General features: G+C 42.8%; 1 protein-coding gene across 9 annotated transcripts in view; it reads right to left on the bottom strand.

The window, feature by feature from the left end:
* MAP4 (microtubule associated protein 4) overlaps positions 1-20,155 on the bottom strand; it is a 150,889-nt gene extending 130,734 nt beyond the window's left edge. For 5 of the 9 annotated variants that reach the window (XM_070359056.1, XM_070359058.1, XM_070359059.1 and 2 more), the window contains exon 1: positions 19,999-20,155. The gene's annotated coding sequence lies outside the window, so the exon portion shown is untranslated. The remainder of the gene's footprint in view (positions 1-19,998) is intronic. The other 4 variants (XM_070359063.1, XM_070359065.1, XM_070359066.1 and 1 more) reach the window with 1 other exon arrangement.
* Between the last annotated feature and the right edge of the window lie 645 nt (positions 20,156-20,800).

Raw genomic sequence — 20,800 nt, 5'->3', positions numbered from 1 at the left:
AGGTAATGGTACTCAAGGCTACTATTTTAACTTCCTGTGAGTCCAAAATAATGTCAAATAAAAAGTTAAACAGTAAAATAAGGGCTCTTATGGATTCACTTTTTCATGGGTTCACTTTCAAGTTCCACTGAAAAGCATTACACAGTGGCAAAAAGTATGACCACCATTTACTATGTGGTGATCTCTTGATACCTCAATTTCCATGTCCATATAAAGAAGGTAATTATTAAAATCTTACTAAATTTCTCAAATGCAAACTTCCCTATCAAAAAGGCTCTCCAGAATTTTTTTTAATCCTTGTGTATACGGAAGAAATACTTTAGTAATAAAGTTCAAAAGCCTGTAAATCAAAATATTGAATATTGTGACTATGCAAAAATTTTTTAATCTTATTTTTAAAATAACATGTTAAAAGGCAAAAGTTTAACAAAGAGGAAAATATCTGTATTACAATAATAAAGGGCTAACTTTCCTTTTAACTTTTATAAGGTACTAATAGCTCTCACAATAAGAAAAATGCCAACGACCCAACAAAAAAACAAGCCCAGGATAAAAAACTGTTCATAGAAATTTAGATGATTAATAAACTCATGTGAGCCTATCTCATGTTACAAAAAATACAAATTAATCAGAAACCAATTTTCACTTGCCAGGAAGAAAGTTTCGGTTTTCTTTTAATACTCCTATACTGCTTTATTTTCTTACTATTATTTGCCTTAACTTATAAACATTTTGTATGATATTTATTTATTCATTTTTGGCTGTGCTGGGTCTTTGTTGCTGCATGGGCTCTTCTCCAGTTGTATCGAGCAGGGACTACTCTGCTCCAGCGTGCAGGCTTCTCACTGTGGTGGCTTCTCTTGTTGCACAGACTCCAGGGCACACAGGCTTCAGCAGTTATGGCACATATGCTCAGCACTTGAGCTCCTGAGCCCTAGAGCACAGGCTCAATGGTTGTGGGCCACAGGCGCTCAACATGTGGGATCGTCCTGGATCAGGGATTGAACGCTTGCCTCCCACATTGGCAGGTGGATTCTTTACCACTGTGTCACCAGGTAAATCCCACCATAAACTTTTTAAAAAAATTACTCAGCATGTGTCACATTCTAGAAAAATTTTGTTTCATTTAGAAAACTTCCCATTTGTGAAGACTTTAAAAGTGAGTTTAACTGAAAAATTTACTTCAGTTAATCACTGCATTTTCCCTACAAGAAAAAGTTGTTATAATACCCACAGATTACATGTCTGATTTTTCTCACTAATATTATACATTTAAGAGAAGGGATGATGACTTTTATCAAACATAATACAGGACAAAAAATGACAAACATGAAGAAAAAAATGAAGAGATAAGGGGAGAGATGACAAACAGATCTTGGATTCACATTTAGTCTCATTAAACAGCACCACTTCTGAAAAGCCTAAGATTTTAAAACACACACATACATTCTCTGCCAGTAAGTTATATTACAGTCAGTCTCCAATTTCATTTATAGGGCTACTGAGACATTTTACATGAATTTCCATTAAAGTATTTTCTTTGAAACAAACTATAAGATCAGACTCCTTTACACTCTTTTATGCAATACTGATTTTGGTAGAGTAGAGGGATTAAAGAGAGTGAACACAATCTGCCACACAGACCTGGAGTAGACCAATGAGGTTGGTGTGGGACATTTGGGGTTTACTACCAGATAGTGATGAACATTCCAAACCACAAGCTGTAGAGACTGGCAAAGAGGAAACAGCTTGCTGAGCACTCGTCGATGATTAATTGCTTGTAAAAAGAATACGAAAACTGGTAACTTGGTATATATTTTCCTTTTTCTAAATTAAAAAATTTTTTCATAGCATTACTTATCACGTTTGGAAAAGCAAAAGTAAAGCTATACTTTTGAAGTTTAAAAAATATTAAGCAATAACATTACAGCTTTATGTCTAATTAGTGACTCCATGTTAGGCTGAAAGAATAGCTTTCTAAACAATGACATATGTACCTTCATATTTAAGAAACAGAAATTAAAACAATTCCAAATACTATATACTTCTACATGTATGCTTATCTGTAAAGTGATTTTATCATTATTAGTTTCAGTTTGATATACAGTGCAACTATTCATGATACTAAGAAAAAGATAGAAAGTGAAAAAATGAAATACAATAATTTTTAATTAGATCTGCTACATGAATCTGGACATCAAATATTAAATTCCCAATCTATGAAATAATCTAAACTTCCCAATAAATCTGAACATCTGGAAGTATACTGCACAGCAATTAGAAAAAGTTGCACTATGGAAAAATATTAAAATCATTCTGGCTTATGTTTTGCAAACTCCAGCAGAAAACTAATGCTAGGGTTTACTGAAACAAACACTGCTGGTATCTCCTATTTCCTCCAAGAAAAAACAAAAAGCCATTATTATCTCTGATTTTCTCCTAAAAAGTATAATGATCCCTCTTATGACATAATGGAAACTATGAATTTCAATCAAAATAGCATTCATAAAGACATGTGGATACTTTTAAACTGTAAAACCTAAGTATCTACCCATACACCCAGAGTTTCTGAAACTAATAGCTAAATCTGGTTTACTTTAGACTCCTTTTTGTAAAAAAGCCATGTCTAAACACTGAGATTCATGGGAAACAGTACATCCTTTTAATGTATGGGGACTCCCTCTTAAGCACTTAACCTAGCAGAGTAACACATATGGATCACCTCCTGAATATACACATTACAATTTAACTGATACCACAAAAAAAATGTCATTATACACAAGCATTTAATGACAAGGAATGATACTTATAATAGTTAAGTGGAAAGTCCTTGAACAGTATAAACAGTTCATACTTTATGTATGAAGAAAAATAAGTATGTATATCCCCAGAAAACAGCTAAAAGATTACATACCAAAGTGTTGTTATTCTTTCATTTTTTATGTTCTAAATTTTCTACATTAAATATACATTCTCATAAATAGAAAAATAAATATCATTTTTAAAACAATACAAAAACTTATGCTTCTTGGAAAATACAGATTTACTTTTTCCTCTTCCTCCCATTAGTTACAACTAAAAATCCTGGATATTATACATATATAAAACAAACATAAGACTTTGAAAGGTGGACAGAAGAAGGTAGAATGTCAAGTGACCTTGGGATCTAAGGAACAAAAAAGTGATGAGTTCCCTGGGTTTTCTTTTTGTCTAATATATCTCAATATTGGAAATGACGAGCCTGGCAATCCAGAAACACCTAAGAGTGCAGACAAGGAAAACTCCAACAAAACTCTGCTCACTTTAGCCCAAGGACCAGGAAAGAGGCAGCTAAGCAAGACAGAAAACTTTTAGACAATAACCATTTCACTCCAGCCAAACACCAGAGAAAACACAGTAGTCCCAACACTACCGTATGGCAAAGGTGGAACCCTCTCTAGGATGGAGTCAGGGACCAGGGAGTGGATCCAGAACTTCATCCCCGAAGTAGGTAAAGAAGGAACTGCAGTATCAGTGAAGACCACTTGCAGAGCCAAGACTGCCACCACATTATATCAATATAAATGGCATGTCTCTAAAAACTAAACATGCAACTACCATATGACCCAGCAACTGTACTCTCGGGCAAACTGCCAAACTGTTTTCCAGAGGGGTTGTACCATTTACTGTTAACTGTTTCTATGTCAATATCCTTGTTATATGGTTTTGCAAAATACTACTAGGGCATCAAAAAAGCAAGAGAGTCCCAGAAAAACATCTATTTCTGCTTTATTGACTATGCCAAAGCCTTTGACTGTGTGGATCACAATAAACTGTGGAAAATTCGGAAAGAGATGGGAATACCAGACCACCTGACCTGCCTCTTGAGAAACCTGTATGCAGGTCAGGAAGCAACAGTTAGAACTGGACATGGAACAACAGACTGGTTCCAAATAGGAAAAGGAGTATGTCAAGGCTGTATATTGTCACCCTGCTTATTTAACTTCTATGCAGAGTACATCATGAGAAATGCTGGGCTGGAAGAAGCACAAGCTGGAATCAAGATTGCTGGGAGAAATATCAATAACCTCAGATATGCAGATGACACCACCCTTATGGCAGAAAGTGAAGAGGAACTCAAAAGCCTCTGGATGAAAGTGAAAGAGGAGAGTGAAAAAGTTGGCTTAAAGCTCAACATTCAGAAAATGAAGATCACGGCATCTGGTCCCATCACTTCATGGCAAATAGATGGGGAAACAGTGGAAACAGTGTCAGACTTTATTTTTGGGGGCTCCAAAATCACTGCAGATGGTGACTGCAGCCATGAAATTAAAAGATGCTTTCTCCTTGGGAGGAAAGTTATGACCAACCAGTTATGACCAACCTAGATAGTATATTCAAAAGGAGAGACATTACTTTGCCAACAAAGGTCCATCTAGTCAAGACTATGGTTTTTCCAGTGGTCATGTATGGATGTGAAAGTTGAACTGTGAAGAAAGCTGAGAGCCAAAGAATTGATGCTTTTGAACTGTGGTGTTGGAGAACTCTTGAGAGTCCCTTGGAATGCAAGGAGATCCAACCAGTCCATTCTAAAGGAGATCAGTCCTGGGTGTTCTTTGGAAGGACTGATACTAAAGCTGAAACTCCAGTACTTTGGCCACCTCATGCGAAGAGTTGACTCATTGGAAAAGACTCTGATGCTGGGAGGGATTGGGGGCAGGAGAAGGGGACAACAGAAGATGAGATGGCTGGATGGCATCACCGACTCGATGGACGTGATTTTGAGTGAATTCCAGGAGTTGGTGATGGACAGGGAGGCCTGGTGTGCTGCAATTCATGGGGTCGCAAAGAGTCGGACACGACTGAGAGACTGAACTGACTGACTAGGGCAGAGGGTACAAAAGATCTCTCTGTATCGTTTTCTTACAACCGTACATGAATCGACAATATCTCCAAGTTACAGGTTTAATTAAAAAACAGAATTCAAAAACCATACAAAAAACTGACAAATACACTAAATATTTGGACTTCTTAAGGCAGCACTTGAAGGTCAAAGTGTTAGTTACACAGTTGGGTTCGATTCTTTGCCTGCCAGGCTCCTCTGTCCATGGGATTTTCCAAGAAACAATACTGGAGTGGGTTGCTATTCCCTTTACCAGGGGACCTTCCCAATGCAGGGATCAAACCCAGGTCTTCCACACTGCAGGAAGATTCTTTACCATCTGAGTCACACAGTCATACCCAAAGAACCTAAACTGAACCTAGAACATATAAGAGACTCAAAAAGGCCAAGAGTTCCCTCTTGGCCTTGTGGTTAGAATTCTGGGCTTTCACCACCAGGTCAAGTCAGGTCAGGAGACAGATTCTGCAAGCTGCATGGCACAGTCAAAAAAAAAAAAAAACCCTTACTGAATTACATTGAATAATATAATCAACATTTCAAAATGAAGACCCCTAAAAATCTAACAGTTCCATTTCACTGGTTTTAAACAAAACAATCTTAGAACAGTAACAAGAAAAAAGCTGATTTCAAGAAAATAAAGTATCCTGGTATTTCCCCACAAAAAGAACAGTAACTGATATCACTTATATGTGGAATCTAAAATATGACACAAAGGAACTTATTTACAAAACAGAAACAGACTCTCATTGAAAACAAACTTACGGTTACCAAAGGGGAAGAGGGTGAGGAGGAATCAATTAGCAGTTTGAGATTAGCAGATACATACTACTACATATAAAACAGATAAACAGCAAAATTCTGCTGTACAGCACAGGGAACTATATTCAATATCCTGTCTAAACCATGATGGAAAATAACATGAAAAAGAATATATATGTATAACTAAATTACTTTGCTGTACACTGAAAGCAAACACATTATAAATCAGCTATAATAAAAAAGTTAAATATAAACCTCAACTGAAAAAAAAAGTTCTATGCATGAAATCTGAAATTACCATATAGGAGAGATTCTTTACAAACCAAGCAGCACACATAAATACCATGTATCCAGTAATAGCGGCCTCCCCAGCGCAAACCTGAAGTGTGAGGGGCCCTTCCTCCATCGCTGAGGCCAGACCGCGCTCCATTAAGGCAGGGCAGGGGCAGCTCTGCAGCACCTCTCCTGCATGTGGCCACAACTAGTTCACCAGGCCTGCCCGCTGTGGGGACAGCAGGTCCCAGGCTACCTCATCAGTCACCAGCTGAGGAGTGAGGCCAGTCGCAGGCTGAACCAGCCACCTCAGTGATCCCACTAATGAGCATGTCAACTGCCTCGGCAAGGCCACCAAGGTCTCCACCATCTGCAAGCCTAGCTCCACTGAGGGCTAGACGTCCTGGTCACTTTCTGGTGTCCCATCTTTCTGCTCCGAGTAAAGCGGCATCAAGGCCAGTGCACACATTGATAGCTGCCGGAGCAGCCGTTAGTGAGCAACTGTCAACCAGCAACCGTTAGTGGTCCTGCTCAGCCATTGGTTGGTGCCACAATGAGCACCTCCCCCAAGCAAGCAACCGTTAGTGAGCAACTGTCAAACAGCGACGGTTAGTGGTTCTCCTCAGCCATTGGTCAGTGCCCAGTGGGCTCCTCCCCCAAGCAAGTAACCGTTAGTGAGCGACTATCAAACCAATAACCCTTAGTGGTTCTGCTCAGCCATTGGTCAGTGCCCAGACGGCCCCTCCCCCTCCTGTATACAAAAGGAGTCCAAATTCAGACTGAGGGAAGATGGGCTTTTCAATATATAATTTTATTTATTGGCTGTATTGGGTCTTTGTTGCTGTGCAGGCTTTTCTCTAGCTGAGGTGAGTGGGGGTTAATCTCCATTTGCAGTGCCCAGGCTTCTCCTTGTAGTGGCTTCTCTTGTTGCAGAGTGCGGGCTTTAGGGAGCAGGGGCTTCAGTAGTTGTGGCCACAGGCTTCGGTGCTCCAGGGCACATGGGGTCTTGCCGGATCGGGGATCAAACCCATGTCTCCTGCATTGGCCAGCAAATTCTTTACCACTGAGCAACCAGGGAAGCCCAGAAGATAGTTTTTGAGATGTTAGTCTGCCATCTTTTTGGTGTGCTAGCTTTCTGATTAAAGTTGTTATTTATTGTTCCAACAACTCACCTGTCAATCGATTTATTGGTCTGTTTTTAAGATTAACTGTCATAATTGGTGACCGTCTCTATTACGTATGAACACAGCCCTTTTTACCTGACAAAGCGTAGCATCAGTCTCTCAGTTGTGCTCCCACGGACTGTAGCCAACGAGGCTACTCTGTCCATGGGATTCTCCTGGCAAGAATACTGGGGATTGCCATTCCCTTCTCCAGAGGATCTTCCCAACCCAGGGATCAAACCCAGGTCTCCTGTACTGCAGGAAGATTCTTTACTATTTAAGCTACAGGGAAGACCCTTTGGGTGGGCTCCAGGAGTTGGTGTTGGACAGGGATGCCTGGCGTGCTGCAGCTCATGGGGTCGCAAAAGTTGGACACAACTGAGCGACTGAACTGAAGACCCTTTATCTGACAAAACTGTCATTCAATAACAAGAAAGTCTCTAATGTTACTAAGAAGATCCAAGCAATTCATTAATTAAAGGAAAAAAATGTATACAGGGACCTGTGTTGTCACTTCATTTAAAAACAATAGAATAGTCTTTTCTGACTAAATTCCCCTGCATGAACACCTGATCTGACAATCTAGGTGCAACATCAGCTGACTTTATGATTAGTGAAGGTGAAGGTGAAGTCGCTCAGTCATGGCTGACTCTGTGACCCCATGGACTGTAGCCTACCAGGCTCCTCCATCCATGGGGTTTTCCATGCAAGAATACTGGAGTGGGTTGCCATTTCTTTCTCCAGGAGATCTTCCCGACCCAGGGATTGACCCTGGGTCTCCTGATTGTAGGAAAACGCTTTACCGTCTGAGCCACCAGGGAAGTCCAGGCTCTATGATGGAATAGGGCCAAAAGTGCCAGGCTGCTACTGGGAGGAGCTACCCCACACCCGAGGTCAGGGGCAGCAGCCAAGAGGAGCAACCCCACATCCAAGGAGCGGTGGCTGCGTGGGCACAGGAGGGCCGAGAAGAGCTACTCCACGTTCAAGGTCAGGAGGGGCAGCCATGAGGAGATACCCTTCGTCCAAGGTAAGGAGCAGCAGCTGTACTTTGCTGGAGGTAGCCGTGAAGAGACACCCCACGTCCAAGGTAAGAGAAACCCAAGTAAGACCGTCGGTGTTGCGAGAGGGCATCAGAGGGCAGACACACTGAAACCATACTCACAGAAAACTAGTCAATCTAATCACACGGACCACAGCCTTGTCTAACTCAATGAAACTAAGCCATGCCCATGGGGCAACCCAAGAAGGGCGGGTCATGGTGGAGAGGTCTGACAAAATGTGGTCCACTGGAGAAGGGAATGGCAAACCACTTCAGTATTCTTGCCGTGAGAACCCCATGAACAGTATGAAAAAGCAAAATGATAGGATACTGAAAGAGGAACTCCCCAGGTCAGTAGGTGCCCAATATGCTACTGGAGATCAGTGGAGAAATAACTCCAGAAAGAATGAAGGCATGGAGCCAAAGCAAAAACAATACCCAGTTGGTGATGTGACTGGTGATGGAAGTAAAGTCTGATGCTGTAAAGAGCAATATTGCACAGGAACCTGGAATGTCAGGTCCATGAATCAAGGCAAATTGAAAGTGGTCAACAGGAGATGGCAAGAGTGAACGTCGACATTCTAGGAATCAGCGAACTAAAATGGACTGGAATGGGTGAATTTAACTCAGATGACCATTATATCTACTACTGTGGGCAGGAATCCCTTAGAAAAAATGAGTAGCCATCATGATCAACAAGAGTCCGAAATGCAGTACTTGGATGCAATCTCAAAAATGACAGAATGATCTCTGTTCATTTCCAAGGCAAACCATTCAATATCACGGTAATCCAAGTCTATGCCTCAACCAGTAACACTGAAGAGGCTGAACGGTTCTATGAAGACCTACAAGACCTTTTAGAACTAACACCCAAAAAAGATGTCCTTTTCATTATAGGGGACTGGAATGCAAAAGTAGAAAGTCAAGAAACACCTGGGGTAACAGGCAAATTAGGCCTTGGCATACGGAATGAACCAGAACAAAGGCTAATAGAGTTTTGCCAAGAGAACGCAATGTATCCTGTACAATGTCACAAACCTCCGTCCATAGTTCATCAGGTACTCTATCAGATTTAGTCCCTTAAATCTATTTCTCACTTCCACTGTATAATCATAAGGGATTTGATTTAGGTCATACCTGAATGGTCTAGTGGTCATAGCAAACACCCTCTTCCAACAACACAAGAGAAGACTCTACACATGGACATCACCAGATGGCCAACACCGAAATCAGACTGATTATATTCTTTGCAGCCAAAGATGGAGAAGCTCTATACAGTCAGCAAAAACAAGACCAGGAGCTGACTGTGGCTCAGACCATGAACTCCTTATTGCCAAATTCAGACTTAAATTGAAGAAAGTAGGGAATACCACTAGACCATTCAGGTATGACCTAAATCAAATGCCTTATGATTATACAGTGGAAGTGAGAAATAGATTTAAGGGCCTAGATCTGATAGTGCCTGATGAACTATGGACAGAGGTTTGTGACATTGAACAGGGTACAGGGATCAAGACCATCTTCAAGAAAAAGAAATGCAAAAAAGCAAAATGGCTGTCTGAGGAGGCCTTACAAATAGATGAGAAAAGAAGAGAAGCTAAAGGCAAAGGAGAAAAGGAAAGATATACCCATATGAATGCAGAGTTCCAAAGAATAGCAAGGAGAGATAAGAAAGCCTTCCTTGGTGATCAGTGCAAAGAAACAGAGGAAAACAATAGAATGGAAAGACTAGAGATCTCTTCAAGAAAATTAGAGATACCAAGGGAACACTTCATGCAAAGAGGGGCTCAATAAAGGACAGAAATGGTATGGACCTAACAGAAGCAGAACATATTAACAAGAGGTGGCAAGAATACACAGAAGAACTGTACAAAAAAGATCTTCACGACCCAGATAATCATGATGGTGTGGTCACTCACCTAGAGCCAGACGTCCTGGAATGTGAAGTCAAGTGGGCCTTAAAAAGCATCACTACGAACAAAGCTAGTGGAGGTGATGGAATTCCAGTTGAACTATTTCAAATTCTAAAAGATGATGCTGTGAAAGTGCTGCACTCAATATGCCAGCAAATTTGGAAAACTCAGCAGTGGCCACAGGACTGGAAAAGGTCAGTTTTCATTCCAATCCCAAAGAAAGGCAATGCCAAAGAATGCTCAAACTACTGCACAATTGCACTCATCTCACACGCTAGTAAAGTAATGCTCAAAATTCTCCAAGCCAGGCTTCAGCAATATGTGCACCGTGAACTTCCAGATGTTCAGGCTGGTTTTAGAAAAGGCAGAGGAACCAGAGATCAAATTGCCAACATCTACTGGATCATCAAAAAAGTAAGAGAGTTCCAGAAAAGCATCAATTTCTGCTTTATTGACTATACCAAAGCCTTTGACTGTGTGGACCACAACAAACTGTGGGAAATTCGGAAAGAGATAGAAATACCAGACCACCTGACCTGCCTCTTGAGAAATCTGTATGCAGGTCAGGAAGCAACAGTTAGAACAGGACATGGAACAACAGACTGGTTCCAAATAGGAAAAGGAGTACATCCAGGCTGTATATTGTCACCGTGCTTACTTAACTTATACGCAGAGTACCTCATGAGAAACGCTGGACTGGATGAAGCACAAGCTGGAATCAAGATTGCCGGGAAAAATATCAATAACGTCAGATATGCAGATGACACCACCCTTATGGCAGAAAGTGAAGAGGAACTAAAAAGCCTCTTGATGAAAGTGAAAAAGGAGAGTGAAAAAGTTGGCTTAAAGCCCAACATTCAGAAAACGAAGATCATGGCATCCGGTCCCACCACTTCATGGGAAATAGATAGGGCAACAGTGGAAACAGTGGCTGACTTTACTTTTTTGGGTTCCAAAACCACTGCAGATGGTGACTGCAGCCATGAAATTAAAAGACGCTTACTCCTTGGAAGGAAAGTTATGACCAACCTAGACAGCATATTCAAAAGCAGTGACATTACTTTGCCAACAAACTTCCATCTAGTCAAGGTTATGGTTTTTCCAGTAGTCATGTATGGATGTGAGCGTTGGACTATAAAGAAAGCTGAGCACTGAGGAATTGATGCTTTTGAACCACGGTGCTGAAGAAGACTCTTGAGAGTTCCTTGGACTGCAAGGAGATCCAACCAATCAATCCTAAAGGAGATCAGTCCTGAGTGTTCATTGGAAGGACTGATGTAGAAGCTGAAACTCCAATACTTTGGCCACCTGATGCGAAGAGCTGTCTCATTTGTAAAGACCCTGATGCTGGGAAAGATTGAAGGTGGGAGGAGAAAGGGACGACAGAGGATAAGATGGTTGGATAGCATCACTGACTCAGTGGATGAGTTTGGGTAAACTCCGGGAGTTGGTGATGGACAGGGAGGCCTGGTGTGCGGCAGTCCATAGGGTTGCAAAGAGTTGGACATGACTGAGCAACTGAACTGAACTGAACTGAACACATATATATGGAATCTAGAAAGAAGGTAAAAATTTGCAGGGCAATTTCTTAAAAGGTTAAATATACACCTACCTTCCAAACCAGCCAATCCACTTTCATTGTTACCCGCTCAAAAAATAAAAGCATGTATCTACACACAAACACACCACACACACGCAAAATCACCCCCAGCACTTATCACAGTGCTATGTGCAAAGAAGATTCCGAAGGGTCTGTGCTATTAAACTGAACATAGTAAAAAGAATGCTAGAAATTAAAGTTCAGGTCCTGACTCAGCTTTGTGGTATGTGACCTCGAAGACAGTTATTCCGGGCCTCACAGTAGTTTCATGAGTCTATGAATTTCATCGTTTCACAGCCAATTTACCATATATATGGTAAAATGAAGCTTTTATAGGCAATGCAATTCCCACTGAAAACACCAAAACGCCACCAATTCCACATCCACCAAGATTATAGTTTTCCTTGGACCACTAGCATTTTAAAGGGAGCTTTCCCCATTCACGTCTCTCTCAATTCTCACAACAACCCTGTGAGATGGGTATGATCAGCACCCTGATTCTGTAAATAAAAAGGTTCACTGCGTTGCCCCAGACTTCAGAACTCTTTTGTGATAGAGTTGGGACCTAAACTCTTGTCTTTTGACACCTGGCTCAGTGCTAATACTGCCATACTATAACACATATATCTGACAAAGGATTTGTATCTAGAATATATAAAGAACTCTTGAAGTTCATGGATTAAAAACAAATAACCTAATTTAAAATGGATGAAGGATTTGAATACACATTTCTCCAATATGTTCTACCTATAAGAAAACAATAGAGAGCTGTCTAGAATCTTCCTGTGTATTTCTATTCCTAAAAGAGAAACTGGGTTCTAATCTAAATATCTGAGAACTTCAGACAGTTTAACAACAGCAAAAAAAAAAAAAAAAGATATCGTAGAATTTCAGAAAGTTTAACAACAGCAAAATGATATCTAAGAATTTCAGACAGTTTAATAACAACAACTTTAATGAAGCAAACATTTTCATAAGGGTCTCTCTACTCACCACCTATCCCCAATCTCCCCTAAATTTTTCCATTTTTTTTCCTTTTTAAGAATATAGTATGCTGCTAAGTCGCTTCAGTAGTGTCTGACTCTGTATGACCCCCATAGACAGCAGGCAGCCCACCAGGCTCCCCCATCCCTGGGATTCTCCAGGCAAGAATACTGGAGTGGGTTGCCATTTCCTTCTCCAGTGCATGAAAGTGAAAAGTGAAAGTGAAGTCGCTCAGTCGTGTCCGACTCTTCGCGACCCCATGGACTGCAGCCCACCAGGCTCCTCTGACCATGGGATTTTCCAGGCAAGAGTACTGGAGTGGGGTGCCACTGCCTTCTCCGAATAATCTTCTGTAAAAGCTTTTTAAGTTTTTTCATGACAGTCTCAACATATGTGGGGCGGGGGTGGGGTGAAGGATGAGAGAGAGGCTGTAACTGTTTTATATGTGAGTCATTTATAAGTCAGAATCTATACTTTGTCATAATAAAAAAACCTTATAAACTAACTACAATCAGTAATCAGTAACTACTGTTTGAAGGAAACTAGCTGTGCCTTTAGAGTAGTTTAAGATGTAAAATATTTTAATTACAATTTTGCACACAAACTATAGCAGAATATAAGAAATAAGATCTCTTTTGGAAATACTTTAATACTTAAGTAATAAAGTCAGAAGTAAAGAGAAAATAAATATTAAGTTTTGTTTCTAATTACATACTACTAGAGCTTCCCTTGTGGTTCAGTTGGTAAAGAATCTACCTGCAATGAGGGAGACCTGGGTTCGATCCCTGGGTTGGGAAAATCCCCTGGAGAAGGGAGCAGCTACCCACTCCAGTATTCTGGCCTGGAGAATTCCATGGACTGTATAGTCCATGGGGTCACAAAGAGTCATACACGACTGAGTGACTTTCACATCACTTGAGGATCTGATCTTGAAATTCTCTAGCTGAATAGTAATCTATTCAAATAAAAATAAAGAAAGAACATATCAAAGTTATAGACATAGAAAGGATAAATAAAGCAAAGAGAATGGAATTAGGATTCAAAAGGTCCCCTCTGGAACAATGGAGAGAAGTCAGGAATTACAGAAAGGATATGAGTGCACTGGTGGGTCAGATGGTAAAGTGTCTGCCTACAATGTGGGAGACCCAGGTTTGATCCCTGGGTCGGGAAGATCCTCTGGAGAAGGAAATGGCAACCCACTCCAGTACTCTTGCCTGGAAAATCCCATGGACAGAGGAATGTGGTAGGCTACGGTCCATGAGGTCGCAAACAGTTGGACACAACTGAGCGACTTCACTTATAGGAGTGTAAAGAAGTCCTATACATAGTTTCAAGAAACCAACCAAGGACAAAGACTGGTTAACAGCAGCTCTAGAGAAAAAAAGACCTAGAGATGCGCTTACTACCAGACAAGTATAAACTAACACTGAAAAAAAGTGGATATTGGAAGAAAAAAGAACCTAATTTATTCTGCAGCAGCACTGATGGATACTAAGCTCCCTAAGGGCAGGGATCATTTTTAATTCCTTAACCACTTTACCTCCAAGGCCTAATACAGTATTATCTGTGTGTGTTGTTAGTGGCTTAGTTGTGTCGGGACTCTCTTCAACCCCAAGTACTCTAGCGCACAAGGCTCCTCTGTCCGTAGAATTCTCCAGGGAAGAATAGGGAATGAATTGCCATGCCCTTCTCCAGGGGATCTTCCCCACCCAGGGATAGAAACTGGGTCTCCCAAAATTGAACCATCTGACCCACCAGAGAAGCTCTTGAGGACAGAGCATATGTGACAAACTGCAGCATGTGCACAGGCTAATGCCCAACATGGTAAGAAGTTTAGACAGCACATTTCAGAAGGCGTGGCTGGAAGGAAGAAACTGTTTAGTCTGGAAAAGAAAAAATTTAAGTAGGACAAAATAACTGTCACTGAGTAATTGTAAAGTGGACACTGGATCTACAGGGGATAATTGTAGAGAGCAAAAGTAGAACCAGTAAATAAAAACTACAGGGAGGCACCTCTGAGATCAGTATCAAGGAAGTCTTCGTAAAATGACAAATTTGCAAACCTGGAATTGATAGCCACCAGCTGTGAAATCCGTATCTAGGGGAGTACTTCTGAAAAGAAAGGGCTGGAGGATTCACTTGTACTGTGTGGAAAGCTGCATTAGATTATCTCTAAGATCTCTTCCAAGTCTATGATTCTGCAAATAGAAAGAAGTCCAGTAAAGTAACTGTTGTTGCTCTCAACGCTCCCAAAGTTTAAAATTTTAAAAATAAAAATAAAACCCAGGAACTTTGTTAATTAAAGGAACAATCCCACCAAGAAGGGACAAAGGTAGTCAAGATACTTGCTATGAAGAGATTGCTTTGCTTGGGATTAAGCTTATCATTGGGAGTGAGAATGGGTCACCAACTTCAGCTAAAGTCGCTCATTCCCTGTTTGGCCAGGGGCCAATCTCTCCAGTGAAACTGAAAAAAAGTAATTTAAAATACCAATATTATACGAATATAATTTAAATTGGTTAACTGCAAGATACTTTGGAATTTACCTTAGGTGATAATTAAAACTGTACTTTCCACCTGAAACTAACACAATATTGTAAATCAACTATATTCCAGTTAAAAGTTAAATTAAAAAAAAAAGAAATACTAAAAGAAAACCCTGTACTTTCCTACTTTACACATATATTAGGGTTGAACTAGTAAGTAAATCTATTATAAATAATAAGAACTAAGTATCTCACTGTCAGATAAAGAAATTACAAATAAGCAAGGAGGGGAATGCTACAATGAACTCTGTGATGCTGGATTAGAGTCAGAGAGACCAGCATGAATCCATGTTTATATTTATACACAGATAGATACAGAAACAGGTATGTGTAGGGAATTCCCTGGTGGTCCAGTGCTTAGGACTCTGTCCTTTCACTGTTGAAGGCACAGGTTCAACCTCTGGTCAGGGAACTAATACTCCGTGAGGGGTGGCTAAAAAAAAAAATCAGATGTGTATACCTGGGTCAGTATACATAAATATATTTCCTAACTCTGTTCCCTAAGAGTGTCAAGAAGCAGTAATATCCCAGTAGCAATGAGTAAATGAACACCCAGTTCATTTAGAAACCAGATCTTGGTTTCTAAATATTTTTCTCCAATAAAAGAAACCAGGAGAAATGGTTGATTCTAGGACTGAGGCAGAGAAAATACAAGATCAGACTGGGGCATCTGTGATATCAGAAAGTAAAAATGTGCTCAAAAAAAGGGGGGGGACAGGGTAGGAGGGGACACATCAAAAGAACATAGGTGCCAAATGGTCAGAGCTAGAAGGATGTACACAATGAAATACAACCCAAAGGGAGAAAAATACTCATGAATCCACACTAACTGATTAAGTTAAGTAAATGGGAGGAAAAGCACAAATCTTTCTTACAGAAGAATTCCAAACAATAAATGTAGGAGGAATGAGAGAAATAGAAAATCACCAGTAGAACAGCACAGTAATTGCTGCTGTGGGCAAGTTTCACTGACATTAGAGGATGAAACTTTAAGAAAAAAATCAGATCGTTGTATAGCCTCCCAGAGATATTTACTAATTACTGTGGGTGGTTTTAACATATGCTCACAAATTCTTTGATACTCAGGAGGTGGAGCTTAAATTCCCTTGCCCTGGAGTGTGGGCTTGACTCAGTGACTCATTTCGAGCTTCTAACAAATGAAGTAAGGAAACGGAAGAAGAGTCACTTTATAAAAAACCAGGCAGCCAAGTTACTAAAATCAAGTTACTAAAGTTAATATCAGCAATAAGCCATGTTGATATCGGATATCATCTGATACAAAATGTGTGACAGGAAGGGCATACTATCTCTCTGATATTCTTCCCTAAAATGCTTAATCTCAGACTAATCAAGAGAAAACAAAACAAAATAAGAAAAAAAAAAGACAACAGAAAACTCAAATTCAGGAACATTCTGCAAATGATCACTACTCTTCAAAAGTGTCAAGTGTCAAAGGCAAGGAGAAACCAAGAAACTGAAGGCAGTGGGTACAATATATATTTGCTTGATCCCCTTTCTTGACTCTAACTGTCCTCAACACACTCACTTCAAGCAATAAGGCTGTCACAGTAAGTTGGTTCTAGGGGGCTCCCCAGGTGGCACAGAGGTAAAGAAAATGCCTGCCAACGCAGGAGCTTTGTGATAGACCATGAAGTTGGAAAAAGCTGGGCAAGACTGACAGACTGACACACATACACACAAGCTGGTTCTAAGAATGCCATTTAGAAGGACAAAGAAATCAGAGATAGCTATTCAGTTTCCTTTGCAAATTGAGCAAATCATATGAACTATATCAAGACAACTTCAAAATGTTCCTTTCAGATGTCCTTGCTTTTTAAGGAAAAATAAAACCTACATATCAACAAGTGATGATTAATACTTTAAAATAAACAGGAAAAGGAGAACAGTGATGCCAAAACTTTGAAGTGTCAACAGCAAAAGTTTACACAGCCAAAGGATGGATCACCAAATTCAGAGACACCATCAGGGCAGAAAAGAACAAGACCCTAAAATCAATAGGAACCACATCTCTAAAACTAAGCCACCTATCTTGATGTAGGTGGGTGGTTCAAGCCACACAAAGGAAAGCTCATCCCCACCCACCCCCACTCTACACCCAAAATTAAAACTGCAACCATCTTTCCCTGTTCTCAAGCCACTCTGATAACGTTTGACAAACTTGTCACCCTCTCCCTTGAAAGCCAGTTAGTACCCTCTAAAAAAGCCAGTTTATACCCTCTAAAAAAATAAAGGCAAGCCACGTAAACCTAAGAAAATCCAGGTATTTCCCTCACTGTTATCAAACAATGGGAAATGACTTTAAATATGTAATATAAACTTATTTATAAATTTGGGGATTTTAACTCAAGTAAATATATGCTGGGATGACAAATATATGCAGAGACGACTTAAAAAACTGAAGAGGCTTCCTTGGTGGCTCAGTGGTAAAGAATCCACCTGTCAATGCAGGACACACAGGTTAGATCCTTGATCCCTGATCCAGGAATATCCCACATGTCAGAGCAACTAAGCCTGTGTACCACATCTATTAAGCCTGTGCTCTAGAGCCTGGGTACCACAGGCTGAAACCCCCAGTACCTAGAGACCCTGTTAGGCACCAAGAGAAGCCAACTCATTGAGAAGTTTGTGCACTGCAACTACGGAGTAGCCCCCTCTCGCCACCAGAAAAAGTCCCTGCCCAACAATAAGTAAATAAAAGTACCTATTAAAAAAAAAAACTGAGGTAGTGAGGAAATGTGTTAGAATCGCCCCAGCACTGTCCAACGTAAATATGTGAGTTAGCACAATGCAGAAAGAAGGCTGACCCACTAGGCTTCTGTAACTTGATTAAAACATTCCCTAAGAACATCTAGTGCTCTTAGTTTCAATTCTATAATCAACTGCACTCTTATTACTGATTTGCCTGCCCAGAAACAAAGGAGGTGTCCTGGGCCTGTAGGTAATTAATGCCAGTTGTTCATATGGCACTTAAAACTCTGGACGTAAATAAATTGATACCTGGCTTATCGTTCTCCAGTGAGATTACTTTGCACGAATAAATTCTCAAGTGCTTGAATCACCCCTGTGTGAACCCACAGTTTCTGAACTACTGTGTGGGAGTCAGAAGGACCCTGGTGTGGATGCCACTTAATCTGTGTGACTCTGATTTCCATCAGTCTCAATTTCCTCACCTAGAAATAAACACCAACTAGTGCCTGGCAGACAGCAAGTACTCAAGAAGTGATAGCTTTATTCTACCGAAGCCATATTTGAGAGCAAGTGTATAACTGAGGTAAAAACATTTCATTTAAAAAGCAGCAGTATGGACCGTCAAACCACAACAGTTTAAAAGACACCCCCAGAAGAGAGATGTCCTGTACAAGAGAGTTGAAAAAAGCAAAGGTAAAACGTTGCAAGTAAAGAACCCCCGGCACTGTACAGAGGGAGTCTCTCGCTTAGCAACTCTAGTGTTGTCGACCAAACACCCAGCCCGTAATAGTTAGAGCATGACAACTGTTCACTCTAAATCCATGTGCTCAGCTTGGATTCAGGACTGATTTATAAAAATAGCTGCTGCTGCCGCTCTTTGAATCTCTTTGAGCTGATGACTGGGCAGTGTTACCCTATAGGCCTAGAGCAGCTGTATTCCCTCACCACACCCATTTCTCTGTCTGCCCAGCCCAGCGAACGGCACCACCTCACCCTCCCCCAGCCCCCATCTCTGCAGCATACTATTCTCCCTCTTCCTGGGCTGAGTGAGCAAATTACAAGCACAAATATCCCCTGATGCAATGCCACAACCATCCCTGGGAAAGAGCAGAGGCAGTTGCCAAAGTGCAGCAGCAGGGAAATGGGCGGGACACACACAGAGCAAGACACACAGCAATCCTAGGGAACCAGGGAAAAGGAATCGAGAGGCCCTGGGGAGCAATACTGTAACTGGACCGAGGAGGCAGGGGAGAAGAGGGGGTTCCCGGGAGAAAGCTGGGTAACACTATCCTGAGAAGCACGTTTCACTCTGGGTCTGGGTCCTAAAACACAAAGCTAAACGTAATCCTGTCTCCTCCCCAAAGCACCAAATGCATTCACTTTACCCATTCCAGGATGAAAGCAAAAACCCTAACACTTCCCCCCCACAAGGAGTAATTTCTCCAAAGAACAGCTCAAGCATCACACTAATGGACAACCTGGCCCATGTGCTAAATCACAATCTCCGTTCTGGGTAACAATTCTAACTCCCCTCCAGGTCCTATCCTCGCATCCGCAGGCTTTACAGCGACCCATGCGCACTCCCGCAGCCAGACACATGCTTACTCCCCAAACAGTGTTCTAGGGCAGCGCGCGCCGGGAGAGCCCAGCCTGGGGCCACGTACTCTCGAATACCCCCTACCTCCTCCCGTAACTCCCTGACCCAGCACCCTCTCTGAGGCTCACCTCCGCCCCACTTCAACGGACCCTCAAAAGCTTCACAGCACGACCTTTGAGTTCTCCTGTGTCTCCGAGCCCCACCCAGGGCCCCAGGCTGCAGCCGACCCTCGCTCACCCGGCTCAGCCCCAATCCCGCGCCTGAAAAGTGCGGCTCAGCCCCGTCGCTCCAGACTCCGAGAGGTCCGCCCCGCCCGGCGGGCCCCCTTATCGTGCCTCCAAGACTTGGAAGATCGCGCCCGCAGGCCCCCCTCGCCCGACCGCCCCCGCGTCCCGCAGGCCTGCGGCCACCGCCCTTCTCCGCTTCGGGCGGGCCTGGTGGGGTCCCGGGAGACCACGGGGGAGGCTCGGGCAGTCCCGGGTACAGTGAGGAAGCCGCCCCTCCGATCGGGCCCCGCCTGCCGCTGCACCTACCCGCCGCCGCCGCTGCCGCGCCGGAGCCGGAGCCGGAGGGAGCCGGGAGAGGGCCGGGAGGAGCCGGGAGCTAGCAAGCGAGCCCGAGGGGCGGGACGCAGGGAGGCGGCCGCTTCCTCGTCGCCCTCTTGAGGGCCGGCGAGAGGGAGGGGCGCCGCTGCCGCCTATCCCGCGGGCGCGGCGGCTTTGGCCAATAAGCGGGGCGAGGGGGCGGGCGGAGGGCCGCGGCGGACCAATAGGGGCCGGCCCCGCCGCCTCGTCCTAGGCGGGGTAGCGGCCAAGCGGAGGAGGGCAGTGGCGGGCGAGATACGTGAGGGGGCTTCAGACGCCTGTCTCCCGCCCGCCCGCTGCTGCTGCTGCTGCTGCTACTGCTGCTGCTGCCTGGGCGGCAGGAGGACCGACCGACCTCCCCCGCTGCTGTGTGCTGGTCGTCCCTTCCTTTTAGAATCTGAGTGCTGGGAAAGGGGACGGTGCGAGAGGCCCGGCACACGCGGCCGGGCCCGGGTCTCCCCGCCGGCAGGGCCTGTGGGTTCTATGACGTAACCTGGGAGGGGCGCGGGGCGGGGCCGGGGCGCTGGCCAGCTGGTCGCGGTAAAGAACTGTAGCGGGATGAGGACGCGACTGTGGGGGGCCTCTCATGGGCTGCTCTGCCACCAGTCCCAAGTGACGTGGCTGGTCTAAGCTGAGATGTGCTATAAAGTATAGAATACACACCGAAATTTCGAGGCTTAGCTTATTCTTAAGTTTAAATTGATCACAATGTGGGTCGTTAGAAAATTGGTTGCAGTTTGGGATATCTTTG

Source organism: Bos mutus, chromosome 22 (genome assembly GCF_027580195.1).
Source record: "Bos mutus isolate GX-2022 chromosome 22, NWIPB_WYAK_1.1, whole genome shotgun sequence".
Taxonomy (NCBI): Eukaryota; Metazoa; Chordata; class Mammalia; order Artiodactyla; family Bovidae; genus Bos; species Bos mutus.
Note: the sequence above shows the minus strand (reverse complement) of the source record. Positions and strands in the feature narration are given on the sequence as shown.